The sequence below is a fragment of the Manduca sexta genome, unplaced genomic scaffold (genome assembly GCF_014839805.1).
Source record: "Manduca sexta isolate Smith_Timp_Sample1 unplaced genomic scaffold, JHU_Msex_v1.0 HiC_scaffold_1117, whole genome shotgun sequence".
In the NCBI taxonomy this organism is placed as follows: domain Eukaryota; kingdom Metazoa; phylum Arthropoda; class Insecta; order Lepidoptera; family Sphingidae; genus Manduca; species Manduca sexta.
In genome coordinates, this window is record NW_023591950.1 from 1 (window position 1) to 9093 (window position 9093).

General features: G+C 34.2%; 1 non-coding gene across 1 annotated transcript; it reads left to right on the forward strand.

Moving 5' to 3' along the window:
* The first annotated feature begins 6000 nt into the window (after positions 1 to 6000).
* On the forward strand, positions 6001 to 6072 carry Trnag-ucc. The gene has a single exon. It is a non-coding gene; the product is annotated as a tRNA-Gly (tRNA).
* The last annotated feature ends 3021 nt before the right edge of the window (positions 6073 to 9093 follow it).

Sequence of the window (9093 nt, forward strand, 5' to 3'; positions counted from 1 at the left end):
ACAATATGGCATCAGGTTTGTTCAGTTTGATGCGTTAAAAATAACCTGCATTATCATTTACTTACCCAGTGTGTGTAACTCGCTTAATCTATGCAAGGATCCTAAAAGGAGCAAAAAACGCCCTGAAAACTCTTTGGTATTAAGCTTTGTTACTTTCATATGGTGACCTAGGAAACAATAATACCGGTCAGAGTCCAGGGGCCCTAAGGCTCGCGAACCCTGGTGCACTACACTGCCTTACTTTGCAATAGCTAACCCCCCCCCCCCCCCTCACAGAGGTATGTATTGGAGGCTCGGCAATCGCTGTCCTGCCATAGTCCACCTTCTACACAGACGCCATTTTGTGTGAACTATGTATTAACATCTCGACGGTCCCTACGTAAAGTATCGAATCTGCAAAATTGCATTTTGCAGATGAAATACTTTGCGTAAGGACTGTCGAATATATATCGCTTGTTTAGTGTTTATTACCATGGCGATAAATACTTCGATCCTTATTGTCTTAAATAAATGCTGTTCATTTTAATAAGAACCGTTTAAATATTGACAGCCCCTACGCAAATTATTGAATATGCAAAATGAAATTTCGCAGATTCGATACTATACGTAGGGACCGTCGATCTAGATGTCACACCACCTGTCGGATCCAGAAACTAATCTTTCAAGTTGGAAACAACCACATTCATAAAATTTTATAAAACCACTTAGGTAGTTTAGATTAACGTGGACAACAAACATCAATTACTGTAAGTTTTGTTTTATTCAGGCACGGCTCATCGGCAGTCAACACAATTACCTGTTTGAACCTAACAGGCTCATCCCGGAACGCGACACATACGTAGGCCAATATGGCGGATTTATCTTGTCTACATTGGTCGTTATCCGAGTTGATACAAAATATACCCTATATTTTGTATCCATTTATTTCCTATATATCTATTATAGTATCTCTACTTAACAGCCCGAGCTAGCTTTCGTATGTACCTTGTAATTACTTCTAAATTTTGTTTCTAATTTAAATGTCCATAATTATGTAAGTAATTTCAATTGTTATTTGGAATAATAATAATTAATCCAATACATTGTTTTGACGTATCATAAGTGCAACTTTGTTCGTCTACGTGATAAATAAAGTATTTTAATTTTATTTTTTTTTAATATCCACATGGCAAATAAACAATTTAATAAATCCAGACAATTTAGCAAACACCCTACCGCGCATGACTGCAGCATTCAGAAGGAAAGAGCGTCAGTTTGAAACTTCAAAGTAACTCCGGGAAGCCGAGAAATGTATCCAAATATCAAATCTCAAAGACATGTCAAAATAAGTTATGAATAACTGAATACGTGTCGATATCATAGCATGGAGCAGCGTGTTCGTGTGCGTGTGGTGTATAATAGCAAGTATTTAAACACATTACCACGTGGTACAAGGCATATACCCACATATCCAACTAGCTTTTGCCCGCGGCTCCGCCCACGTTATAAACGTTTTTGCAACATGTTTCATTACTGCTCCGCTCCTATTGGTCATAGCGTGATGATATATAGCTTATAGCACTCCACGAACAAAGGGCTATCCAACACATAAGAATTTTTCAGTTTGAACCGGTAGTTCCTGAGATTAGCACGTTCAAACAAACAAACAAACTCTTTAGCTTTATATAATAGTATAGATATGTGTTATAATAAATAATAATAATATCAGCCCTGTATTGTATACTTGCCCACTGCTGAGCACGGGCCTCCTCTACTACTGAGAGGGATTAGGCCTTAGTCCACCACGCTGGCCTAGTGCGGATTGGTAGACTTCACACACCTCGAAATTCCTATAGAGAACTTCTCAGATGTGCAGGTTTCGTCACGATATTTTCCTTCACCGTTAAAGCGAACGATAAATTCACAAAGAATACACACATGATTTTTTTAGAAAAGTCAGAGGTGTGGGCCCTTGGGATTTGAACCTGCGGACATTCGTTTCGGCAGTCCGTTCCACACCCAACTAGGCTATCGCCGCTTAGATATGTGTTAGGAGGCTCTTATTCGTCTACGGAGGTGTCTGTCTTTTTGCAATTACGGGCATTCTAATTAAAGGATAGCTTTCTGTATAGGTAAATAGGGGATTTTTGATTATTTTATCTACACGGCTATCAAAGCTGTCTTCACTCACATTCATGTGTGGACAGGACTTTCATGAGTCCTACCAACAGAATTCGCCACATTTAAATCAGTCACGGACGAATTCGCGGACATAGCTTGTTGAAAATACGATTATCTCCGATGTTTGCCGAAGTATCCCCTAATGTTCGTATTATTTAACAAAAGGCATAACACAGAATACAATCATTATTAACAATATTTAAGCATTAAATTACATTAATACTAGATTGCCTTGCTTAAAACTATACCTTAATTGAAATTAAACTGCGGAAACGACTCTATATTTATACGCCTATAGTTAAGTGAGTTATATAAAAAATGTATGGAAACTAAGTGTGCTACTCAATTTTCTAATACCAACTAAGTAAAAACGGGTACGGCCTGCTGTTTATTCTGCATGTTTTAGTGTGACTTTCGATGCAATTACTAAATTTGAAGAATTCTAAAATATACTGATCAAAGAGTTCCAATGTCCACTTTTCCGAAATGTGTTTTAATTAATTTCTAATGAAAATTTGATTAAATTTTATGATATTACCATTCATTAACGAATTAATTATTAATCAGCACTAATTAATGGAATCGATCATTATATTTTCAGTGTTATTTCAAACACTTACGGTTCAAATTTGCATCCACACTATAATGAAATTGTAACTAAATTCAAAATGTTTCCTGTATCTTCTAATATCATAATTATTGGAGTTGGGAAACTAATAATTCGTTGTGAAATGACTAAATTTATTTTTAAAATATTATAGATTTATATCTCTTACGTTTAAGGATTGGAAATAATTTTCATTTGACTTAATCTATATATATAAAAATGAATTGCTGTTCGTTAGTCTCGCTAAAACTCGAGAACGGCTGAACGGATTTATCTTATCTTGGTCTTGAATTATTCGTGGAGGTCTAGGGAAGATTTAAAAGGTGAGAAAAATTCGAATAATTGCCGGGAAAATCCTCAAAACAGCATTTTTCTATTTCCCATACAAACGTTTTCTAAATAAAATGGAGAGTCAATTTGTAATTTATTACCGCTGCATAAAGTTCAAATTCGCGTGCGCGTTGGAGGATCTAATATCACGTTCTGAAACTCAACAAAAGTGAAAGTGAATCGCGAACGCGACAAAATTGCATAGTCTCAAAATACATAGTACATAAATAGTGGTCGGCTTCGAGAAACTCAATTTTAGCTAACTTCAGTTGTTAATATAATATATAACTCAAAGGTGACTGACAGTGATATATCAAGGAACAGCCCAAACCATTGGACGGATCGGGCTAAGACTTTACATGCATAAAGCTACTATGACGTAGGCATCCCTAAGAAAGGATTTTGATAAATTTTACCCTTAAGGGGGATAAAATAGGGATTAAAGTTTGTATAAATGTTCTTAGATTTTCGACTGATTGAACTGAAATTATAGATTGGGGATAAAATTAGTTTGAACCTATAAGTACCGGGAAAATATGTAGCAAGACTTTTATCAAACAGTGGAATTTTATCCTGGAAAACACCTTCACGCGGGCGAAGCCGCGAGCAAAAGCTAGTAATATAATAATAATATCAGCCCTGTATTATATACTTGCCCACTGCTGAGCACGGGCCTCCTCTACTACTGAGGGGGATTAGGACTTAGTCCACCACGCTGGCCTAGTGCGGCCTAGACTTCACACACCCTCGAAATTCCTATAGAGGAATTCTCAGGTATGCAGGTTTCCTCACGAGGTTTCCCTTCACCGTTAACGCAAGCGATAATTTACAAAGAATACACAAATATTTTTTTAAAATAATCAGAGGTGTGTGCCCTTGGGATTTGAACCTGCGGACATTCGTCTCGGCAGACCGTTCCACAACTAACTAGGCTATCGCCGCTTACTTATATATCTTCTAATATATAAAATTCTCGTGTCACCATGTTTGTCTCCGTACTCCTCCGAAACGGCTTTACCGATTTTAACCAAATTTTGCATGCATATTCAGTAGGTCTGAGAATCGGCTAACATCTATTTTTCATACCCCTAAGTATTAAGGGTTGTCCACCCTTAACATTTTTTATAATTCTATACATATTTTTATTTTTTATTTTTTTATTATGTCGCATTAAAAATACATTCAACCCTAAATTTATACCCTTCTATCACCAACCCCTATTTTTGAAAAAAAATGTTAAGGGTAAAACAAAGTCCCCGCTGCATCTGTCTGCCTGAACGTGTTAAACTCAAAAACTACCCAACGTATTAAGATGAAATTTGGTATGGAACAGTTTGAGACCCTGGGAAGAACATAGGCTCCCGGGAAACTACTACTTTTATAACGGAAAACTTTAGCGTGAAAAACTTTATAACGCGGGCGGAGCCGCGGGCAAAAGCTAGTAATAGTATAATAATATTATCAGCTCTGTATTTACTACTGAGGGGCTAAGGCCTTAGTCAACCACGCTGGCCAAGTGCATTGGCAGACTTCACATACCCTAATTTTCTTATAGAGAACTTCTCATGTATGCAGGTTTCCTCACAATATTTCCCTTCACCGTTAAACCAAGCAATAACTCACAAAGAACAAACTTTTCTCCAAACGAATGCTGGGCGTAGTTGTAGTAGGTAAGCACGCTTCACACTTATTTTTATAATCTAATGTTGCGTAAGCATGCGCTATTGCTTTGTGTTCTGTGACTGTGTATATTTATATAAATAACGTTGGGGTCAGTTTAAAATGTTTTATTACTAAGTGATGGTAGATCAATCGTATGCAAGGTTCCGGTTGGGTAACTACGAAGTAGCACATTCCTGACGCAATATCAAAGCAATAGTTATTGTGCGTGATATTGCTAAGATAAAAACTGTAGGCGCAAAGTAAATGTCTATGTTATTTAATTTATTTATAGATGTTATTTCCGTTTTTTATTTGCAATTGGTATTTCAAGCACAGAAGTTGCAAGTCAATCTACCAATACATTATCTTACATTTATTGTTTTATCTACCTGTCTGAATGGTTTCATTAATGTAAAGAACATAATATTATATATTATATAATATTGAAATAAAACTATGTATTAAATTTAATTGCGGTTTTTTATATTTAAATTTTCTTCTGACGTAAACTTTGCAGCCTTTATAGTTTAGGAGGGGACCCTGGTCAGTCCGGGGCAAAAACCAAGGTTACACCACTGGATAATAGGACATTTATAACTGTATATACGGCTACCACGCTACAAAAGTTATCAATACGTCATAGTTGTGTGCGTGTGTTCCGGGGTCAGCCTATGAATATACGGTTTTAAACAGGCCGGTATTGTGGCGAGATAAAATCTCTCGTCTGTCGATATTTGGTACATTATCTGGACGCCTCTTCACTTCCAGATACAGTGATGTCATACTGCCAAGCAAGTGTAAAATGTTGGTGGATATTACTTTAATGTTTAATATGTAATGATTTCTTATGTTTACGCGAATGTTAGACATTAAAATTATACTATTTTACTGATTTTATCACGGTTTTAATATTTTACTTTTCCCGCTTTTTTTTTAACGCGGGAGAAATGTAAAATATTAAAACCGTGATAAAATCCGTGAAATAGTTTAATTTAAATGTTTAATATGTGTTAAATGCAATTTATGGTGTGAAGAGAACATTAGAACATTAGAACGAATCAATAATCGGAAAATCAGCCACCAAACTTATTTTTTTTTTATTTTTGAAGGCAGTTCGTTCTACTTAATATACCTACGGAACCCTAAAATTATACGCTACAGAACCCAGTTTATGCAAGCTTTTCACATTCCCATATAATGATAGAACATACTTATTTGCTATTTCGTCACACACATCAGCTGCGATGATGGTGTAATGGTCAGCATAGTTGCCTTCCAAGCAGTTGATCCGGGTTCGATTCCCGGCCATCGCACACTTTTTGTTTTTTATTTTTGTTTTTATTTTGACGGTTAAGGTTATAGCTTAAGGGTGAAACCAGATTAAAGGTGAAACAAAATGTATGAAAAATGGACCTTAAGCTATAACCTTAAGATCTATAAATACATTTCTAAACAAGTTGAATATTATTTCTTCGGTTGACTATTAAAGATTCTACATTATTTTTCATTTGCAAATTGAATTATTATTATGTTTATGTTACAAGTCTTTTTTATTCAATATTTTCAATAATTCCAGAAGTCTATTTTCCCTCCACGTGCCTATTTGTGTAAGTCAAACTATTCGTCAGCTTAATTGCGCAGTTATTTAACTGCGAAAATAAAAAAAAGTACCTAATTTTGAACCCATCACCGCAATGTACATAACACATGTATTTGTAGATATATAGTTCCACCTCGAATGACAAGGAAGATCATCTTTTGGGTATAATATCGGATATTTTGTTGGCAAAACATTTGCTGAATCTGATTTTTTTTTAAGTGACATCATAATATTCGACTGTGTTGATTCTTTTACGATTATACGAGTATCAAAGTTCTCCATGAAATCTAAATCTTCCATATCAACATATTACATAATCTATAAGATTCAGATCCATTGCTCGGGTTTTTTTCAAATAACTTTCATTCAATAGAAATGAAGTCACAAATATAGGCTACCAAATAGAAAAGGATAAATTTTTCAGACAATTTAAACTTAATAAATTGGACGTAGATTTGATTCAGTCCATCCTGTCGTGTTCGAGGTCTGATGTGGCAAAGGGGCTCTGTAATTTACCAACTATCAACTTGATGGTATTAGGCGGTAGATAGTAGGTATGAATATTTTTCAATCTGTGTGATTTCTACTGTATAATACAATAGAGTTGGTTTGTTCTCGTGGACAAAAACCCTAAACAAATATTAAAATTAAAAAAATAGGCTATCACCTACTGCTACCGCGCAAATCAAAGTTTTAAGATTAAAAATGCATTAAAACTGGCTTGTGTTTAAATATAAACAATTTTTAAACCTTGTCTAACTCTAACTAATGCTTAAACATTTTCGATGGTTGAAAGGCTAATTTACTAAAGCGACATTTTTTTGCGAAATAAATTTCATACATATTTAAAATCACCACTTTTATCTATATTTTTTTAACATAGTATTTTTTTTTCGAAAATAAACAGTCAATGAACATGTCACAAAAAATCTATTACAAATCGATGGTTGAAAGTCTAACTGACTTAAGCGACATTTTTTGCGAATATATTTCATACATATTTAAAATAAGCACTTTTGTCTATGTTTTTTTAACCTAGTAATTGTTTTTTCGAATAATAAACACGCGATGAACATGTCACAAAAAATCTATTACAATTGATGGTTGAAACTCTAATTGACTTAAGCGACATTTTCTGCGAAATAAATTTTATACATATTTAAACTAAGCACGTTTTTCTCTATTGTTTTATCTAGTTAATTTTTATCGAAAAAATTATCGCTAGACAATTATCATTTTAACTATCGATTTGTAATAGATTTTTTTTTGTGAAATGTTCATCGCGTGTTTATTTAGTAATAAAACTGTTATTGTTTGCAATTAAGGCTTTTTATTCTTATTTATGACCGTCCGGATACTATAAATTGTATTTATTTACTCTAGGTTTTATTATGAGAAAAATCTTTCTTAGCAAAAACTTAATTTTTATTATCACGGCAGTCACTCCACTGCATCGTTATTAAGCGAAACAATGTCTTGATATACTAAGGACTGACGAGAAATTACCTCTCAGCAGTCGACACAATTATGTCGGTCTGTTGGAACCAGATATACACAAGCTGATTCCAGAACGCGACACTTACATCGGCCATTATGGCGGATTTAACACCTTGTGTACGGTGTAAAATATGTCCTACCATACGTCTTTTATTATGTATGGCCATGCATATAAAACAATTCAAATATTTACTTACTCAATTGTTCAATTCATTTGTGAATACTTTTAGGCTTAACTTAAATTATAAGTGTGTTATTATAGCTGTGTGTATAACACAAGCTGTTTGTTATTCCAAATAAAATGAATAAATACTTATATGAATCGTAATTACAACTGTTTAAAATCGGCAATATCAATTTTAATTTGTATATGGACTATAGGCGACAGGTAATATTTTTCAAAAAGGAACCCGAGACTATATATTTTTTCAGAACTTTCATATCACACGATGTTGACACTATGGGTGCGTTTAACAGAAAACAAAAAACTACAAGCAGATTAGTCAACATACTTCTGCCACCAAGCAGCAGTGTGTAGTCACTGTTGTGTTTCTTTATTTATTTGGTAACCCAACAGCATTTATATTGACAAAATAAAACTTCTAAAGACAGAAATCATTAGTGGCTGATATATATGTCTATTACAGGTATGCACATTACACAACTATATCTTAATTACAAGTTAACTTCAATACCTAATCAATAAAATATACAACAGAATTATACTAGCTAAGATGAATTAAATTTATAGTTGATGTAAGAGGATTACAAAGGTCAATAACAAGTTCTTAAAATTTTGAAATTTATCATTAAAAACATAGCTCTTTTATTTTGCTAACGAAGTCATTGTACTCCTTACACATGCTTGTAACAGGACTTTGTAACCCAAGGTTGGTAGGTTCTGTTCCGGTTTGAAGAGCATTGTAGCTAGTGTAACTACCGGACATGATAAGACTTAACATCTCATGTCTCAGGATGGAGAGCGCAGTGGAATACCAAACAATACGTTGTAATTCAAGGTGTTGGATGGTGTTTCTACTGTTTATGGGCGGTCGTATCGCTTATGATCAGGCGAAGGGCTACTTGGTCTCGTTATTCAAAGCAATAAAAAATAATTAAAAGATAAACTGTAAATTCAACCATCATTCATATACCTATAGTGCAAAGGTAATGCGACTTAAAAAGTTCATAGAACTAAGGAATAATACGTACCTACTAAGAACAAATTAACCACAAA